The sequence below is a fragment of the Hydractinia symbiolongicarpus genome, chromosome 14 (assembly GCF_029227915.1).
Source record: "Hydractinia symbiolongicarpus strain clone_291-10 chromosome 14, HSymV2.1, whole genome shotgun sequence".
Taxonomy (NCBI): domain Eukaryota; kingdom Metazoa; phylum Cnidaria; class Hydrozoa; order Anthoathecata; family Hydractiniidae; genus Hydractinia; species Hydractinia symbiolongicarpus.
In genome coordinates, this window is record NC_079888.1 from 3,393,043 (window position 1) to 3,411,829 (window position 18,787).

At 36.6% G+C, this 18,787-nt stretch overlaps 3 non-coding genes across 3 annotated transcripts; all 3 read left to right on the forward strand.

The window, feature by feature from the left end:
* Positions 1-391: 391 nt before the first annotated feature.
* Trnaa-cgc (transfer RNA alanine (anticodon CGC)) lies at positions 392-464 on the forward strand. The gene has a single exon. It is a non-coding gene; the product is annotated as a tRNA-Ala (tRNA).
* Positions 465-9,410: 8,946 nt separating this feature from the next.
* Positions 9,411-9,483, forward strand: Trnaa-ugc (transfer RNA alanine (anticodon UGC)). The gene has a single exon. It is a non-coding gene; the product is annotated as a tRNA-Ala (tRNA).
* An 8,373-nt stretch (positions 9,484-17,856) lies between these two features.
* On the forward strand, positions 17,857-17,929 carry Trnaa-cgc (transfer RNA alanine (anticodon CGC)). Its single transcript has one exon. It is a non-coding gene; the product is annotated as a tRNA-Ala (tRNA).
* Positions 17,930-18,787: the final 858 nt, after the last annotated feature.

Consider the following 18,787-nt stretch of genomic DNA (forward strand, 5'->3'; position numbering starts at 1 on the left):
CGGATTCTCCAACATTCTGTATCCTTGCGTATAGTGGTCGATCATGTGCATATCGTCAATCAAATTGTCTGCAATAGTATAATAAAGTAATTATAAATATATTTAAGTCCTTCAACCAATGTATGTTGCATACCGCGTAGGCAATTTACCCAATCCATTTTGCAAACATCGGTAAAGGCACTATATGTTACAGGCGAAGTTGCAGACAAAGACGCTGTTCTTTCTTAAGTGATTCGATGATCGGCTGCTGAATAATCCGACGATTGCTTACGATAATGTGTTTTTTGTCACATAATAGGCAGTCTGCTCACGTAAATGTGATTATACGGTAGTTCGTCCAGTGAAGATTTTCATTCAGTTTCCTTATTGCTGTCACAAGTCATATGTCATAGGGGAATTAGCTCATATGGTAGAGCGCTCGCTTCGCATGCGAGAGGTACCGGGATCGATGCCCGGATTCTCCAACATTCTGTATTATTGCGAATAGTGGTCGATCATGTGCATATCGTCAATCAAAGTGTCTGCAATAGTATAATATAGTAATTATAAATATATTTAAGTCCTTCAACCAATGTCCTTCAATCAAAGTGTCTCCATTAGTATAATAAAATAATTAGAAATATATTTTTTTAGTACTTTAACAAATGTATGTTCCATACCGCGCAGACAGTTTAGCCAATCCATTGTGCAAACGTCGGTAAAGGCACTATACGTTAAAGGCGAAGTTGTAGATGAAGACGGTGTTCTTTCTTAAGTGACTTGATGATCCGCTGCTGAATGATCCGACCATTGCTTACAATAATTTCACTTACATTAATGATGGGATTCTCAACTTTCGCAACCAAACTTAAGAATAGGACTGCGTGTTTCTTGTCACATAACAGCCACACTGTTAAAGTAAACTTGAATATACGGTAGTTCGTTCAGTAAAGATTCTCATTCAATTTCCTTATTGCTGTCACAAGTCATATGTCATAGGGGAATTAGCTCATTTGGTAGAGCGCTCGCTTCGCATGCGAGAGGTACCGGGATCGATGTCCGGATTCTCCAACATTCTGTATTATTGCGAATAGTGGTCGATCATGTGCATATCGTCAATCAAAGTGTCTGCAATAGTATAATATAGTAATTATAAATATATTTAAGTCCCTCAACCAATGTATGTTGCATACCGCGCAGACAATTTACCCAATCCATTTTGCAAACATCGGTAAAGGCACTATATTTTTCAGGCGAATTTGCAGATAAGGACGCTGTTCTTTCTTAAGTGATTCGATGATCTGCTGCTGAATGATCCGACCATTGCTTACAATAATTTGACTTAAATTATTGATGTGATTCTCGACTTTCATGTCCGATCGTAAAAAAAGACCGCGTGTTTGTTGTCACATAGTAGGCAGTCTGCTCACGTAAATTTGATTATACGGTAGTTCGTCCAGTGAAGATTTTCATTCAATTTCCTTATTGCTGTCACAAGTCATATGTCATAGGGGAATTAGCTCATATGGTAGAGCGCTCGCTTCGCATCCGAGAAGTACCGGGATCGATACCCGGATTCTTAAACATTCTGTATCATTGCGTATAGTGGTTGATCATGTGCATATCGTCAATCAAAGTGTCTGCAATCTATATAATAATACGCCAGTTCCGTGTCTCTGTGACAGGCAAAGTTGATATCGTCATTTTCCTTTGATGTCGCCGAAAAAAATCTTTGATGCTGCCGAAATAAATATGTCTTCTTTGTCGTAAAAAGCCGCGAGTTTTGTTTGGTTGGTTAAATGAAGTTCTAGCACAAAGTAACGGAAATTGTGTTTGCAAAAAAGATGGCTGTCCTTTTTAAGCATTTGTCTTCTCTTGCCTTCAAAATAAATCTTTACAAAAGCATTTAAAAAGGGGCATGGTATATAAATGAAGTATAGAAAGGTTTCTGTAAGGTTTGTTTATGTTTTTTAAAGTTTTGATGATATTATTGATGCGAGACATGTTTGTTAGCTAGCATCAACCACACCAACAACAACTAGCTAGGTAGCTAGGAATTTATAAATATGTAGCCATGTTCTTTATACCTAGCTAAGTCTCCAGTTTATATTTAAGTGACCAGCTATTAGCTGCTGTAGCTACCTTATGTTAGCTTCAGTTTTATGTTGCTTTTTACATGTAAGCTAATCTTAGTGGTCTGTGCTAAGAACGTGACTGTAACTTATTTTAATTGACATTTTAAGCTTAAATTAACAAGCCACAACAACTTTTAAAAAAGTATTACATAATACTTAAGAAGAGTTTAAGGACTGCTTTTAAGCAAATAATGTATTTTTCACAATTTGTGTATGCAAATAATGTATTTTTCACATTTGTGTAACTAAACTTATATACATCGGTTACATGCAATATGACGAAACGATTTTTATTTAACATGTAGTAATTCTGGTACCTTAAGTGTAGTGATTTTTGTTGTTCTAGAAGTTCTGACTAAAATGTTTTTGTTTATGGCATTTTGTCTCAATTAAGAAAACTTTCAACTTTTTTGAGGGAGTACAACACCGAAAAAACTTGTGTTTTTTTATATTTTGTATAAATTTTTACCGGGCAGGACTCTGTACAACATAACGAAATGACTGATCCCTCTCTATTTATAAATTTGATGCGTTCCAAATCACAGTTTTTTGAAATTTTGGGTAATATTTAATGAGTACAAGATGCAAATACTGATTTTTGTTGAATCAGAAGTATTTCCTACAACCATTCTTTTTTTACACTTTTGTGGAGAAAAAGTGTAAGCAATATCATCAGAATAACTGATTTTGTTGCAAACTGTTTTTCTTTTTCACATTTTGGATTGAAATATTGTTATAAAGGGCATATATCAATAGACATATATATACCAAAATAATAAAATTCTGCAAACTTTGATTTTGTCGTTCACCTCTCATCTTTTATATTTTGATTAAACTTATGAGGAAAACAATAGGAATTATTTAGAATTTGTATTTTGTGTTGCAAATTTAGTGCAAAAATTTAACTGTTGTGAGGGAGGACCATATGCAATTATATATACTAAAAATAATAATTTGATATTCTACAAGTTGTATTTTTGTATGCACTTAAATGACTGCTTTTTCTGAGTTGAATTTGATGGGTTTCATATCAATTTTGTGGAAGATTTTATGGCTGAAGACAATATAGAACATGCCAATTGAACTGATTTTTGTTCATATTTTGATTTGCTCCTCATAAACCTTTGTGTTCTACATTTATTGTAAACTTCTGTGAGGAAGGACCATATATATATATATACAATGTTTTCAAAATAATGCTTTTTGTTGATTTGAAATTTACTCCTTGCTCATTGCTTTTTCGACATTTCAGGTTAAAATGTTTGGTAAAGTCAGTACGGATCATTAGACAAAAATTTGTTTTGTTAACCGGTTAATTTTTACATTTTGTGCATATTTTTGCGGGAGAGGATGGTATGCAACCGAATAAAAGATTTTTCAAAATTTAACTTTTTGTTTTTAGGTGTTTTTGGTTTGTTTAAGTTTGGCCTTTTGATATTGTTTAAAATGCGTAAAGAACTTATTTCATAGATCTGCGCCTACTGTTGCTAGCCTTTCTTTTCGACACTTCAGATTAAAATATTGAAGGTTTTCAACATAATCACATAATAAGATGTATACATATTTAAGATATGTGTTATTTCTGACATTATTATTATTGTTGTCGTAACTGTCTGGGTTGTGACTGTCAATGTCGTAACTTTCTACTAACTAGATTTTACACCTTGCACGCCGTTGTTTTTCATATTTTGTCTGAAGTTTTGTTGGGAGGATTTCAGGCGATTTGACATTTGATATTTTGTGTTAGATTTTAAGAACTTTTTTGTTAAATTATGACTTATATACTTTCTTTTTATGCATTTTCAGATTATTTTTTTTAGTAAAAGGCATATTCAATATACTGAAATATTTGCTGATGTCATCAAAATTCAAATGAAAAACTTTTCAATTGTTTTTCTGCCTAAGTGGATTTTTCCACGGGCCTAATCGACTAGTTAGTATAATAAAATAATCAGAATTACACTTTTTTAGTCCTTCAACCAATGTATGTTGCATACCGCGCAGACAATTAACCAATCCATTTTGAAAACATCGGTAAAGGCACTATATGTTTCGGGCGAATTTGCAGCTAAGGGCGCTGTTCTTTCTTAAGTGATTCGATGATCTTCTGCTGAATAATCCGACCATTGCTTACAATAATTTCACTTAAATTAAATATGTGATTCTCGACTTTCATGTCCAATCTTAAAAATAGGACCGCGTGTTTCTTGTCACATAATAGGCAGTCTGTTCACGTAAATTTGAATATACGGTAGTTCGTCCGGTGAAGATTCTCATTCAATTACCTTTTGCTGTCAAAAGTCATATGTCATAGGGGAAATAGCTCATATGGTAGAGCGCTCGCTTCGCATGCGAGAAGTACCGGGATCGATGCCCTGATTCTCCAACATTCTGTATTATTGCGTATAGTGGTCGATCATGTGCATATCGTCAATCAAAGTGTCTGCATTAGTATAATAAAGAAATTATAAATATATTTAAGTCCTTCAACCAATGTATGTTGCATACCGCGCAGACAATTTACCCAATCCATTGTGCAAACATCGGTAGAGGCACTATATGTTAAAGGCGGAGTTTCAGAAAAAGACGGTGTTCTTTCTTAAGTGATTCAATGATCCGCTGCTGAATGGTCCGACGATTGCTTACAATTATCTCACTTAAATTAATGATGGGATTTTCAACCTTCATAACCACACGTAAGAATAGGACCTCGTAGTTCTTTTCACATAATAGGCAGGCTGTTCACGTAAATTTGAATATACGGTAGTTCGTTCAGTGAAGATTATCATCCAATTTCCTTACTGCTGTCACAAGTCATATGTCATAGGGGAATTAGCTCATATGGTAGAGCGCTCGCTTCGCATCCGAGAAGTACCGGGATCGATGCCCGGATTCTCCAACATTCTGTATCATTGCGTATTGTGGTCGATCATGTGCATATCGTCAATCCAAGCGCTGCCAATAATATAATAAAATAATTACAAATATATTTAACACCTTCAACCAATGTATATTGCATACAGCGCAAACAGTTTACCCGATTCATTCTGCAAACGTCGATAAAGCCACCATACGCTAAAGGCAAGTTGTAGATAAAGACGGTGTTCTTCCTTAAGTGATTCGATGATCCGCTGCTGAATGATCCGACGATTGATTACAATAATTTCACTTAAATTAAATATGTGATTCTCGACTTTCATGTCCAATCTTAAAAATAGGACCGCGTGTTTCTTGTCACATAATAGGCAGTCTGTTCATGTAAATTTTAATATACGGTAGTTCGTCCAGTGAAGATTATCATTCAATTTCCTTACTGCTGTCACAAGTTATATGTCATTGGGCAATTAGTTCATATGGTAGAGCTCTCGCATCGCATCCGAGAAGTACCGGGATTGATGCTCGGATTCTCCAGCATTCTGTATCATTGCGTATAGTGGTCGATCATGTGCATATCGTCAATCAAAGAGTCTGCAATAGTATAATAAAGTAATTATGAATATATTTAAGTCCTTCAACCAATGTATGTTGCATATCGCGCAGACAATTTACCCAATCCATTTTGCAAACATCGGTAAAGGCACTATATGCTACAGGCAAAGTTGCAGATAAGGACGCTGTTCTTTTTTAAGTGATTCGATGATCTGCTGCTGAATGATGCGACGATGGCTTACAATACCTTCACTTACATTAATGATGGCATTCTCAACTTTCATAACCAAACGTAAGAATAGGGTTGCCCGTTTCTTGTCACATAATGGGCAGTCTGTTCACGTAAATTTGAATATACGGTAGATCGTCCAGTGACGATTTTCATTCAGTTTCTTTATTGCTGTCACAAGTCATATGTCATAGGGGAATTAGCTCATATGGTAGAGCGCTAGCTTCGCATCCGAGAAATACCGGGATCGATACCCGGATTCTCCAACATTCTGTATCATTGCGTATAGTGGTCGATCATGTGCATATCGTCTATCAAAGTGTCTGCAATAGCATAATGAAGTAATTATTAATATAATTAAGTCCTTCAACCAATGTCCTTCTCTCAAAGTGTCTCCATTAGTATAACAAAATAATTAGAAATATATTTTTTTATTCCTTCAACCAATGTATGTTGCATACCGCGCAGACAATTTAACCAATCCATTTTGCAAACGTCGGTAAAGGCAACATATGATGTAGGCAAAGTTTCAGATAAAAACGGTGTTCTTTCTTAAGTGATTCGATGATCCGCTGTTAAATTATCCGACGATTGCTTACAATAATTTCACTTAAATTGATGATGTGATTCTCGACTTTCATATCCAATCGTAAAAATAGGAACACGTGTTTTTTGTCACATAATAGGCAGTCTGTTCACTTAAATTTGAATATACGGTAGTTCGTCCAGTGAAGATTCTCATTCAGATTCCTTATTGTTTTCACAAGTTATATGTCATTGGGGAATTAACTCATATGGTAGCGCGCTCACCTCGCATGCGAGAGGTACCGGGATCGATGCCCGGATTCTCCAACATTCTGTATAATTGCGTATAGTGGTCGATCATGTACATATCGTCAATCATAGTGTCTGCATTGGTATAATAAAATAATTAGATATATAATTTAGTCCTTCAACCAATGTCCTTCAATCAAAGTGTCTCCATTAGTATAATAGAATAATTAGAAAAATATTTTTTTATTCCTTCAACCAATGTATATTGCATACCGCGCACACAGTTTAGCCAATCCATTGTGCAAACGTCGGTAAAGGCACTATATGTTTCGGGCGAATTTGCAGCTAAGGGCGCTGTTCTTTCTTAAGTGATTCGATGATCTTCTGCTGAATGATCCGACCATTGCTTACAATAATTTCACTTAAATTATTGATGTGATTCTCAACTTTCATGTCCAATCGTAAAAATAGGAACGCGTGTTTCTTGTCACATAATATGCGGTCTCTTCACTTACATTTAAATATACGGTAATTCGTCCAGTGAAGATTCTCATTCAATTTCCTTATTGCTGTCACAATTCATATGTCATAGGGGAATTAGCTCATAAGGTAGAGCGCTCGCTTTGCATGCGAATAATACCGGAATCGATGCCAGGATACTCCAACATTCTGTATTATTGCGTATAGTTGTCGATCATGTGCATATCGTCAATCAAAGTGTCTCTGCATTGGTATAATAGAATAATTAGAAATATAATTAAGTCTTTCGACCAATGTCCTTCTCTCAAACTGTCTCCATTAGTATAACAAAATAATTAGAAATATATTTTTTAATTCCTTCAACCAATGTATGTTGCATACCGCGCAGACAATATAGCCAATCCATTTTGCAAACATCGGTAAAGGCAACATATGATGTAGGCAAAGTTTCAGATAAAAACAGTGTTCTTTCTTAAGTGATTCGATGATCCGCTGTTAAATGATCCAACGATTGCTTACAATAATTTCACTTAAAATGATGATGTGATTCTCGACTTTCATGTCCAATCGTAAAAATAGGAACACGTGTTTTTGTCACATAATAGGCAGTCTGTTCACTTAAATTTGAATATACGGTAGTTCGTCCAGTGAAGATTCACATTCAGATTCCTTATTGCTGTCACAAGTCATATGTAATAGGGGAATTAGCTCATATGGTAGAGCGCTCGCTTTGCATGCGAGAGGTACCAGGATCGATGCCCGGATTCTCCAACATTCTATATTATTGCGTATACTGTTTGATCATGTGCATATCGTCAGTCAAAGTGACTCCATTAGTATAATAAAATAATTAGAAATATATTTTTTTTTCCTTCAACCAATGTATGTTGCATATCGCGCAGACAATTTAGCCAATCCATTGTGCACACGTCGGTAAAGGCACTATACGTTAAAGACAAAGATGTAGATAAGGACGCTGTTCTTTCTTAAATGATTCGATGATCTGCTGTTAAATGATCCGACGATTGCTTACAAAAATTTCACTTAAATTGATGATGTGATTCTCGACCTTCATGTCCAATCGCAAAAATAGGACCTCGTGTTTCTTGTCACATAATAGGCAGTCTGCTCAAGTAAATTTGATTATACGGTAGTGCGTCCAGTGAAGACTTTCATTCAATTTCCTTATTGCTGTCACAAGTCATATGTCATTGGGGATTTAGCTCATATGGTGAAGCGCTCACTTCGCATGCGAGAGGTACCGGGATCGATGCCCGGATTCTCCAACATTCTGTATTATCGCGTATAGTGGTCGATCATGTGCATATCGTCAATCAAAGTGTTTGCATTGGTAAAATAAATTAATTAGAAATATAATTAAGTCCTTCAACCAATGTCCTTCAATCAAAGTGTCTCCATTAGTATAACAAAATAATTAGAAATAATTTTTTTTATTCCTTCAACCAATGTATGTTGCATACCGCGCAGACAATTTAGCCAATCCATTTTGCAAACGCTGGTAAAGGCAACATATGATGTAGGCGAAGTTTCAGATAAAAACGGTGTTCTTTCTTAAGTGATTCGATGATCCGCTGTTAAATGATCCGACGATTGCTTACAATAATTTTAGTTAAATTGATGATGTGATTCTCGACTTTCATGTCCAATCGTAAAAATAGGAACACGTGTTTCTTGTCACATAATAGGCAGTCTGTTGACATAATTTTGAATATACGGTTGTTCGTCCAGTGAAGATTCACATTCAATTTCCTTACTGCTGTCACAAGTCATATGTCAAATTGGATTTAGCTCATTTGGTAGAACGCTCGCTTTGCATGCAAGAGATTCCGGGATCGATGCCCGGATTCTCCAACATTCTGTATAATTGCGTATAGTGGTCGATCATGTGCATATCGTCAATCAAAGTGTCTGCATTGGTATAATAAAATAATTAGATATATAATTTAGTCCTTCAACCAATGTCCTTCAATCAAAGTGTCTCCATTAGTATAATAGAATAATTAGAAAAATATTTTTTTATTCCTTCAACTAATGTATGTTGCATACCGCGCAGACAATTTAGCCAATCCATTTTGCAAACATCGGTAAAGGCAACATATGATGTAGGCAAAGTTTCAGATAAAAACAGTGTTCTTTCTTAAGTGATTCGATGATCCGCTGTTAAATGATCCAACGATTGCTTACAATAATTTCACTTAAATTGATGATGTGATTCTCGACTTTCATGTCCAATCGTAAAAATAGGAACACGTGTTTTTGTCACATAATAGGCAGTCTGTTCACTTAAATTTGAATATACGGTAGTTCGTCCAGTGAAGATTCACATTCAGATTCCTTATTGCTGTCACAAGTCATATGTCATAGGGGAATTAGCTCATATGGTAGAGCGCTCGCTTTGCATGCGAGAGGTACCGGGATCGATGCCCGGATTCTCCAACATTCTATATTATTGCGTATACTGTTTGATCATGTGCATATCGTCAGTCAAAGTGACTCCATTAGTATAATAAAATAATTAGAAATATATTTTTTTTTCCTTCAACCAATGTATATTGCATACCGCGCAGACAATTTAGCCAATCCATTGTGCACACGTCGGTAAAGGCACTATACGTTAAAGACAAAGATGTAGATAAGGACGCTGTTCTTTCTTAAATGATTCGATGATCTGCTGTTAAATGATCCGACGATTGCTTACAAAAATTTCACTTAAATTGATGATGTGATTCTCGACTTTCATGTCCAATCGTAAAAATAGGACCTCGTGTTTCTTGTCACATAATAGGCAGTCTGCTCAAGTAAATTTGATTATACGGTAGTGCGTCCAGTGAAGACTTTCATTCAATTTCCTTATTGCTGTCACAAGTCATATGTCATTGGGGATTTAGCTCATATGGTGAAGCGCTCACTTCGCATGCGAGAGGTACCGGGATCGATGCCCGGATTCTCCAACATTCTATATTATTGCGTATACTGTTTGATCATGTGCATATCGTCAGTCAAAGTGACTCCATTAGTATAATAGAATAATTAGAAAAATATTTTTTTATTCCTTCAACCAATGTATGTTGCATACCGCGCAGACAATTTAGCCAATCCATTTTGCAAACATCGGTAAAGGCACTATATGTTTCGGGCGAATTTGCAGCTAAGGGCGCTGTTCTTTCTTAAGTGATTCGATAATCTTCTGCTGAATGATCCGACCATTGCTTACAATAATTTCACTTAAATTATTGATGTGATTCTCAACTTTCATGTCCAATCGTAAAAATAGGAACGCGTGTTTCTTGTCACATAATAGGCGGTCTCTTCACTTACATTTAAATATACGGTAATTCGTCCAGTGAAGATTCTCATTCAATTTCCTTATTGCTGTCACAATTCATATGTCATAGGGGAATTAGCTCATAAGGTAGAGCGCTCGCTTTGCATGCGAATAGTACCGGAATCGATGCCAGGATACTCCAACATTCTGTATTATTGCGTATAGTTGTCGATCATGTGCATATCGTTAATCAAAGTGTCTCTGCATTGGTATAATAGAATAATTAGAAATATAATTAAGTCTTTCGACCAAGTTCCTTCTCTCAAACTGTCTCCATTAGTATAACAAAATAATTAGAAATATATTTTTTAATTCCTTCAACCAATGTATGTTGCATACCGCGCAGACAATTTAGCCAATCCATTTTGCAAACATCGGTAAAGGCAACATATGATGTAGGCAAAGTTTCAGATAAAAACAGTGTTCTTTCTTAAGTGATTCGATGATCCGCTGTTAAATGATCCAACGATTGCTTACAATAATTTCACTTAAATTGATGATGTGATTCTCGACTTTCATGTCCAATCGTAAAAATAGGAACACGTGTTTCTTGTCACATAATAGGCAGCCTGTTGACATAATTTTGAATATACGGTTGTTCGTCCAGTGAAGATTCTCATTCAATTTCCTTACTGCTGTCACAAGTCATATGTCAAATTGGAATTAGCTCATTTGGTAGAACGCTCGCTTTGCATGCAAGAGGTACCGGGATCGATGCCCGGATTCTCCGACATTCTATATTATTGCGTATAGTGTTTGATCATGTGCATATCGTCAATCAAAAAGTCTGCATTAGTATAATAAAATAATTAGAATTATATTTTTTAGTCCTTCAAACAATGTATGTTGCATTCCGCGTAGACAACTTAGCCAATCCATTGTGCACACGTCGGTAAAGGCACTATACGTTAAAGACAAAGTTGTAGATAAAGACGGTGTTCTTTCTTAAGTGATTCGATGATGCGCTGCTGAATGATCCGACGATTGCTTACAATACCTTCACTTAAATTAATGATGGCATTCTCAACTTTCATAACCAAACGTAAGAATAGGATTGCCCGTTTCTTGTCACATAATGGGCAGTCTGTTCACGTAAATTTGAATATACGGTAGTTCGGCCAGTGAAGATTTTCATTTAATTTCTTTATTGCTGTGACAAGTCATATGTCATAGGGGAATTAGCTCATATGGTAGAGCGCTTGCTTCGCATCTGAGAAGTACCGGGATCGATGCCCGGATTCTCCAACATTTTGCATCATTGCGTATAGTGGTCAATCATGTGGATATCGTCAATCAAAGTGTCTGCAATAGTATAATAAACTAATTATAAATATAATTAAGTCCTTCAACCAATGTCCTTCTCTCAAAGTGTCTCCATTAGTATAACAAAATAATTAGAAATATATTTTTTTATTCCTTCAACCAATGTATGTTGCATACCGCGCAGACAATTTAGCCAATCCATTTTGCAAACGCCGGTAAAGGCAACATATGATGTAGGCGAAGTTTCAGATAAAAACGGTGTTCTTTCTTAAGTGACTCGATGATCCGCTGTTAAATGATCCGACGATTGCTTACAATAATTTCACTTAAAGTAATGATGTGATTCTCGACTTTCATAAACACACGTAAGAATAGGACTGCGTGTTTCTTTTCACATAATAGGCAGTCTGTTCATGTAGAATTTGGATACACGGCACTTCGTCGAGTGAAAATTCTCATTCAATTTCCTTATTGCCGTCACAAGGCATATGTCATAGGGGAATTAGCTCATTTGATAGAGCGCTCGCTTTGAATGCTAGAGGTACCGGGATCGATGCCCGGATTCTCCAACATTCTGTATTATTGCGTATAGTGTTTGATCATGTGCATATCGTCAACTAAAGTGTCTGCATTAGTATAATAACTTAATTAGAAATATATTTAAGTCCTTCAACCAATGTATATTGCATACCGCACAGACAATTTTGCCAGTCCATTGTGCAAACGTCGGTAAAGGCACTATACATTAAAGGCGAAATTGTAGATAAAGACGGTGTTCTTTCTTAAGTGATTCGATGATGCGCTGCTGAATGATCCGACGATTGCTTACAATACCTTCACTTACATTAATGATGGCATTCTCAACTTTCATAACCAAACGTAAGAATAGGATTGCCCGTTTCTTGTCACATAATGGGCACTCTGTTCACGTAAATTTGAATATACGGTAGTTCGGCCAGTGAAGATTTTCATTTAATTTCTTTATTGCTGTGACAAGTCATATGTCATAGGAGAATTAGCTCATATGGTAGAGCGCTCGCTTCGCATCTGAAAAGTACCGGGATCGATGCCCGGATTCTCCAACATTTTGCATCATTGCGTGTAGTGGTCAATCATGTGCATATCGTCAATCAAAGTGTCTGCATTGGTATAATAAAATAATTAGATATATAATTTAGTCCTTCAACCAATGTCCTTCAATCAAAGTGTCTCCATTAGTATGATAGAATAATTAGAAAAATATTTTTTTATTCCTTCAACCAATGTATGTTGCATACCGCGCAGACAATTTAGCCAATCCATTTTGCAAACGCCGGTAAAGGCAACATACGATGTAGGCGAAGTTTCAGATAAAAACGGTGTTCTTTCTTAAGTGATTCGATGATCCGCTGTTAAATGATCCGACGATTGCTTACAATAATTTCACTTAAATTGATGATGTGATTCTCGACTTTCATATCCAATCGTAAAAATAGGAACACGTGTTTTTTGTCACATAATAGGCAGTCTGTTCACTTAAATTTGAATATACGGTAGTTCGTCCAGTGAAGATTCTCATTCAATTTCCTTATTGCTGTCACAAGACATATGTCATAGGGGAATTAGCTCATATGGTAGAGCGCTCGCTTTGCATGCGAGAGGTACAGGGATCGATGCCCGGATTCTCCAACATTCTATATTATTGCGTATAGTGTTTGATCATGTGCATATCGTCAATCAAAGTGTCTCCATTAGTATAATAAAATAATTAGAAATATATATTTTTTTCCTTCAACCAATGTATGTTGCATACCGCGCAGACAATTTAGCCAATCCATTGTGCACACGTCGGTAAAGGCACTATACGTTAAAGACAAAGTTGTAGATAAAGACGGTGTTCTTTCGTAAGTGATTCGATGATCTGCTGCTGAATGATCCGACGATTGCTTACAATAATTTCACTTAAATTGATGATGTGATTCTCGACTTTCATGTCCAATCGTAAAAATAGGAACAGGTGTTTTTTGTCACATAATAGGCAGTCTGTTCACTTAAATTTGAATATACGGTAGTTCGTCCAGTGAAGATTCTCATTCAGATTCCTTATTGCTGTCACAAGTCATATGTCATAGGGGAATTAGCTCATATGGTAGAGCGCGCGCTTCGCATGCGAGAGGTACCGGGATCGATGCCCGAATTCTCCAACATTCTATATTATTGCATATAGTGTTTGATCATGTGCATATCGTCAATCAAAGTGGCTCCATTAGTAAAATAAAATAATTAGAAATATATTTTTTTTCCTTCAACCAATGTACGTTGCATACCGCGCAGACAATTTAGCCAATCCATTGTGCACACGTCGGTAAAGGCACTATATGTTACAGGCGAAGTTGCAGATAAGGACGCTGTTCTTTCTTAAATGATTCGATGATCTGCTGCTGAATGATCCGACCATTGTTTACAATAATTTCACTTAAATTATTGATGTGATTCTCGACTTTCATGTCCAATCGTAAAAATAGGACCGCGTGTTTCTTGTCACATAATAGGCAGTCTGCTCACGTAAATTTGGTTATACGGTAGTGCCTCCAGTGAAGATTTTCATTCAATTTCCTTATTGCTGTCACAAGTCATATGTCATAGGGGAATTAGCTCATATGGTAAAGCGCTCGCTTCGCATGCGAGAGGTAACGGGATCGATGCCCGAATTCTCCAACATTCTATATTATTGCGTATAGTGTTTGATCATGTGTATATCGTCAATCAAAGTGTCTCCATTAGTGTAATAAAATAATTAGAAATATATTTAAGTCCTTCAACCAATGTACATTTCATACCCCGCAAACAATTTTGCCAATCCATTGTGCAAGCGTTGGTTAAGGCACTATACGTTAAAGGCAAAGTTGTAGATAAAGACGGTGTTCTCTCTTAAGTGATTTGATGATCTGCTGCTGAATGATTCGACGATTGCTTACAATAATTTCACTTAAATTAATGATGTGATTCTCGACTTTCATGTCCAATCGTAAAAATAGGAACACGTGTTTTTTGTCACATAATAGGCAGACTGTTCACTTAAATTTGAATATACGGTAGTTCGTCCAGTGAAGATTCGCATTCAGATTCCTTATTGCTGTCACAAGTCATATATCATAGGGGAATTACCTCATATGGTAGAGCGCTTGCTTTGCATGCGAGATGTACCGGGATCGATGCCCGGATTCTCCAACATTCTGTATTATTGCGAATAGTGTCCGATCATGTGCATATTGTCAACCAAAGTGTCTGCATTAGTATAATAACATAATTAGAAATATATTTAAGTCCTTCAACCAATGTACATTTCATACCCTGCAAACAATTTGCCAATCCATTGTGCAAGCGTTGGTTAAGGCACTATACGTTAAAGGCAAAGTTGTAGATAAAGACGGTGTTCTCTCTTAAGTGATTCGATGATCTGCTGCTGAATGATCCGACGATTGCTTACAATAATTTCACTTAAATTATTGATGTGATTCTCGACTTTCATGTCCAATCGTAAAAATACCACCGCGTGTTTTTTGTCACATAATAGGGAGTCTGTTGACGTAAGTTTGAATATACGGTAGTTCGTCCAGTGAAGATTCTCATTCAGATTCCTTATTGCTGTCACAAGTCATATGTCATAGGGGAATTAGCTCATATGGTAGAGCGCTCGCTTCGCATGCGAGAGGTAACGGGATCGATGCCCGAATTCTCCAACATTCTATATTATTGCGTATAGTGTTTGATCATGTGCATATCGTCAATCAAAGTGTCTCCATTAGTGTAATAAAATAATTAGAACTATATTTTTTTTTCCTTCAACCAATGTATGTTGCATACCGCGCAGACAATTTAGCCAATCCATTGTGCACACGTCGGTAAAGGCACTATATGTTACTGGCGAAGTTGCAGATAAGGACGCTGTTCTTTCTTAAATGATTCGATGATCTGCTGCTGAATGATCCGACCATTGCTTACAATAATTTCACTTGAATTATTGATGTGATTCTCGACTTTCATGTCCAATCGTAAAAATAGGACTGCATGTTTCTTGTCACATAATAGGCAGTCTGCTCACTTAAATTTGAATATACGGTAGTTCGTCCAGTGAAGATTCTCATTCAGATTCCTTATTGCTGTCACAAGTCATATGTCATAGGGGAATTAGCTCATATGGTAGAGCGCTCGCTTCGCATGCGAGAGGTATCGGGATCGATGCCCGAATTCTCCAACATTCTATATTATTGCGTAAAGTGTTTGATCATGTGTATATCGTCAATCAAAGTGTCTCCATTAGTGTAATAAAATAATTAGAAATATATTTTTTTTTTCGTTCAACCAATGTATGTTGCATACCGCGCAGACAATTTAGCCAATCCATTGTGCACACGTCGGTAAAGGCACTATACGTTAAAGACAAAGTTGTAGATATAGACGGTGTTCTTTCTTACGTGATTCGATGATCCGCTGCTGAATGATCCGACGATTGCTTAAAATAAGTTCACTTAAATTGATGATGTGATTCTCGACTTTCATGTCCAATCGTAAAAATAAGACTGCGTGTTTCTTGTCACATAATAGGCAGTCTGCTCACGTAAATTTGGTTACACGGCAGTGCGTCCAGTGAAGATTTTCATTCAATTTCCTTATTGCTGTCACAAGTCACATGTCATAGGGGAATTAGCTCATATGGTAGAGCGCTCGCTTCGCATGCGAGAGGTACCGAGATCGATGCCCGGATTCTCCATCATTCTGTATTACTGAGAATAGTGTCCGATCATGTGCATATCGTCAACCAAAGTGTCTGCATTAGTATAATAACATAATTAGAAATATTTTTAAGTCCTTCAACCAATGTACATTTCATACCCCGCAAACAATTTAGCCAATCCATTGTGCAAGCGTTGGTTAAGGCACTATGCGTTAAAGGCAAAGTTGTAGATAAAGACAGTGTTCTCTCTTAAGTGATTCGATGATCTGCTGCTGAATGATCCAACGATTGCTTACAATAATTTCACTTAAATTAATGATGTGATTCTCGACTTTCATGTCCAATCGTAAAGATAGGAACACGTGTTTTTTGTCACATAATAGGCAGACTGTTCACTTAAATTTGAATATACGGTAGATCGTCCAGTGAAGATTCTCATTCAGATTCCTTATTGCTGTCACAAGTCATATGTCATAGGGGAATTAGCTCATATGGTAGAGCGCTCGCTTTGCATGCGAGATGTACCGGGATCGATGCCCGGATTCTCCATCATTCTGTATTATTGCGAATAGTGTCCGATCATGTGCATATTGTCAACCAAAGTGTCTGCATTAGTATAATAACATAATTAGAAATATATTTAAGTCCTTCAACCAATGTACATTTCATACCCCGCAAACAATTTGCCAATCCATTGTGCAAGCGTTGGTTAAGGCACTATACGTTAAAGGCAAAGTTGTAGATAAAGACGGTATTCTCTCTTAAGTGATTCGATGATCTGCTGCTGAATGATCCGACGATTGCTTACAATAATTTCACTTAAATTATTGATGTGATTCTCGACTTTCATGTCCAATCGTAAAAATACCACCGCGTGTTTTTTGTCACATAATATGGAGTCTGTTGACGTAAGTTTGAATATACGGTAGTTCGTCCAGTGAAGATTCTCATTCAGATTCCTTATTGCTGTCACAAGTCATATGTGATAGGGGAATTAGCTCATATGGTAGAGCGCTCGCTTCGCATGCGAGAGGTACCGGGATCGATGCCCGAATTCTCCAACATTCTATATTATTGCGTATAGTGTTTGATCATGTGCATATCACCAATCAAAGTGTCTCCATTAGTATAATAAAATAATTAGAAATATATATTTTTTTTCGTTCAACCAATGTATGTTACATACCGCGCAGACAATTTAGCCAATCCATTGTGCACACGTCGGTAAAGGCACTATACGTTAAAGACAAAGTTGTAGATAAAGACGGTGTTCTTTCTTAAGTGATTCGATGATCCGCTGCTGAATGATCCGACGATTGCTTAAAATAAGTTCACTTAAATTGATGATGTGATTCTCGACTTTCATGTCCAATCGTAAAAATTGGAACACGTGTTTCTTGTCACATAATAGGCAGTCTGTTCACATAAATTTGAATATACGGTAGTTCGTCCAGTGAAGATTCTCATTCAGATTCCTTATTGCTGTCACAAGTCATATGTCATAGGGGAATTAGCTCATATGGTAGAGCGCTCGCTTCGCATGCGAGAGGTACCGGGATCGATGCCCGGATTCTCCATCATTCTGTATTATTGCGAATAGTGTGCGATCATGTGCATATCGTCAACCAAAGTGTCTGCATTAGTATAATAACATAATTAGAAATATATTTAAGTCCTTCAACCAATGTACATTTCATACCCCGCAAACAATTTAGCCAATCTATTGTGCAAGCGTTGGTTAAGGCACTATACGTTAAAGGCAAAGTTGTAGATAAAGACGGTGTTCTCTCTTAAGTGATTCGATGATCTGCTGCTGAATGATCCGACGATTGCTTACAATAAGTTCACTTAAATTAATGATGTGATTCTCGACTTTCATGTCCAATCGTAAAAATAGGAACACGTGTTTTTTGTCACATAATAGGCAGACTGTTCACTTAAATTTGAATATACGGTAGTTCGTCCAGTGAAGATTCTCATTCAGATTCCTTATTGCTGTCACAAGTCATATGTCATAAGGGAATTAGCTCATATGGTAGAGCGCTCGCTTCGCATGCGAGAGGTACCGGGATCGATGCCCGGATTCTCCATCATTCTGTATTATTGCGAATAGTGTCCGATCATGTGCATATCGTCAACCAAAGTGTCTGCATTAGTATAATAACATAATTAGAAATATATTTAAGTCCTACAACCAATGTACATTTCATACCCCGCAAACAATTTAGCCAATCCATTGTGCACACGTCGGTAAAGGCACTATACGTTAAAGACAAAGTTGTAGATAAAGACGGTGTTCTTTCTTAAGTGATTCGATGATCCGCTGCTGAATGATCCGACGATTGCTTAAAATAAGTTCACTTAAATTAATGATGTGATTCTCGACTTTCATGTCCAATCGTAAAAATAGGAACACGTGTTTCTTGTCACATAAT